The following is a 3,051-nucleotide window of genomic DNA, read 5'->3' as shown; positions in this document are numbered from 1 at the left end:
AGCAAAACAAAACAAAACAGAAAAAACTCTTGCCTTGCTAACTTGCAATGATTTCCACTGAAGCTGACACCTGCTAACCCACTTGCACCCCCACATCTCTAGTTGATAGAAGTTTCCACTTCCCTTTTCTTAGAACCCCCATCTCCTTATGTATATTCACAAGAAGCTTGCTTCACCACAGGATGAGTTCCTGTTTTTAACCACACTAGCAGAATCAGTTCTAACTAGCTTTAGCCAGAAGGGCATGCACAGTTATTACAACCCTGACCTGAAAGTTACCTTTGCTTCATTATAATAGTAAAAATCATGCCCCGGGGAGGGATTTAACTGCCATTTTTGAGACATGTGATGTATGTAGAAGCATGTTTTAGGATGACTTAACACTATGCATGCTTCCCTAGAAACTGCCCCTCACCCTATTCCTTCTCCCACCCCAAAGCCAACCTCCAAACTGGTAGATAAAAACCCATAAGCTTAACAGCTCAGGGAGACTGATCTGAGGCTTGCCTCTAGCCTCCTTGTTTGTTGACTTCGCAAATAAACTCTTTCTCGTCCCAAAATCCTGGTGTCACATATTGGTTTTCATGTTCATTGGGTAGAAGAGTGTAATAGGGTGGCATCTTTCATAAAGCTGGCAATTCTAAGAGGTGAGGTAATGTTCTCCAGAGTAAAGAACAGAGTTGCTTACTTCTTGCTGTAAAAGCAGCAGATTTCCTCAGGTCAGAACTCCTTAGCATCCAACTAGACTCACAGCACCGTGGAAGGTAGGGACAGGGGAAACCAACCAATTATCCTATGGCTCCTTTGGTTTGCTGTGCTGTGAGTATTTGAGTCTTGTGTCCTCTGGCAGCAACCATGGATCTGTGGCACAGTAACTTATTAGTTTGTTTAGTTAAGTAGTTGTTTAGTTAAGTAGGGTAAAATCAATTGCCTGGCAGAAGAAAATTTTAACAATTTACATAAAGATCATAAAGGAGACCCAACTATATGGAGAACCAAAACATGTTCACAGACAGAAGACTCAATTTTGTAAAGATGACAATTATTCTCAAATTAATTTGATTAAAAAAATCAAAGTCACAATGGGATGTTTCATAAAACTTGTCAAGCTTATTCTAAAATGTACCTGAAAGAGCAAACTTTCAGTATAGATAGTCAATTTTGAAGTCAAGAAAGAAGGGGAGAGCTTCTGGTCAACCAAGATGGTGGCATAAGATGCTCCAGGGTACTGTTGCCCCACAGTCTTTGACCAACTAGCAAAAACTGAATGAGCCATCTGCCTCAAAACTCTGGAAAACTGTTAAAGGGTTGCAGTAACTGGATAAGTGCTGAATGAAAAAAAAAATGCAGCTATAAAAATTGAAAGAAAAGCTTGTGGTGCTCTTGCTGACCCTTCCCCAACCCCTCCCCAGTGTGGAGTCAGCCTGACTACGGTTGTGAATCCCTGGCCCTGTACTGGAGGGAGCAGAGTAGCTGCTATGCACATACTGGGGTTCCTGTATGTTGGTGCCAATCTAACAGGTGGTAGCATGAAAAAAGACTGAACCAAGAAATTTCTCTCTGGCTTAGCCTCCCAGAACCTGTCCTACAGGCAGAAGCAGCTTGCAGACAGCTAAAACACTGAAAGAAACAACTCAAAGTGGTCTGGGGTAAAGGAATACTAGCTTTAAGACATGCAGTGGAGCACCCAGCGGGGAGAGCTGTCTACTTTACAGGGAATAGAAAAGACATTTGGATTCCTATAAATAGGGGATTTCTTAAGGCCATGAGAAAGCACAGGCCCAGGACAAGATGTAGGCTCAGAAAAGACAGAGAGGACTGCACTCTGCTTTTGTCTCTGGCTGATCTTCTTGAGAGGAGGGCTAAAGTCTGATGGAGAGCATGAGCTAATACAGAGCCAATTTTCAAGGATTGTGAAAGGAGTTTTTTGCTTTACACTGTTTTTGTTAGCTACTGTAATTCAAGAAAATCTCTGTCATATCACTAGCTGGATACAAACTTAAGGAAAAAAACAGCTCAGGGACAAAATCCCAGGGTTAACATTTTAAGATATCAACATGTACGGTGTGCAACAAAATATTACAAGACAAAGAAACAGGAAATGATGGCCCATTCAAAGGAACAAGATAAACATTCAGAAACCATCTGTAAAGGGGAGGCTAAGCCCACCTAAAATTATGTCTAGGAGTCACTTCCAGAGAACCTCTTCTGTTGCTCAGATGTGGACTTCCTCACTCTAAGCCTAACTTGGCAAATACATTCATCACCCTCCCCAACGTGGGACAGGACCCCCAAGATGAATGAGTCTCCCTAGCAACGTAGGACATGGATTCCTGGAGTGGGCCTGACCCTGGCATTGAGGGGTTGAGACTGCCTTTTTGACCAAGGTGGGGTGGGGGTGGGGTGAAGAAAGGAACAAGGTAGGGTTTCAGTGGTTAAGAGAATTCAAATAGAGTCAAGAGGCTGTCCTGGAGGTTATTCTTCTGCAAATTTCAGCTAGATATGCCAAATGGCCACAGTACAATAAGCCCAAGTCAACGGTAGTCCCCCCAAACCCTAAAGAATACCCAGATCCCTATCTGAGACTCTGTGAAAGTTTTGCTCATTGGGTTTATTCTTCAGAAACTTGAATCCTTCAGAGAACTCCTATGCCAGCTAAGTCCCAGGCCCTGGAGGCAATGGCCTCTTTGAGAACATGAGCCAGATGTTTTCCCTTTTCCCATGGTGCTGACATCCCTTTTCAACGTGAACGGGTTGGGGTGGTTGCTGCCTGGACGTCCCTGGGGACTGGGAAAGTGATTGAACTAGAGGAAGGGGTAGCAACCAACAAGTTGGAATTTAACAAAGGATTATGAATACTGAATCTCTACGTAATTTTCTTCTCAGTTGTTTGGGTAATAGAATAGCTAGAAGAAAAGAATTGAAATGGTAGAACTGTAATCCATAGCATCCTTTAAAATTTGTTCTATAGCTACTTGTTAAATTGTAATTTGAGTTATCACCTTTTTGTATGTATGTTATATTTCACAATAAGGGAATAACTGAAATTAT

This window comes from Choloepus didactylus, chromosome 5, assembly GCF_015220235.1.
Source record: "Choloepus didactylus isolate mChoDid1 chromosome 5, mChoDid1.pri, whole genome shotgun sequence".
NCBI lineage: Eukaryota > Metazoa > Chordata > Mammalia > Pilosa > Megalonychidae > Choloepus > Choloepus didactylus.
This window is presented reverse-complemented; position numbering follows the sequence as displayed.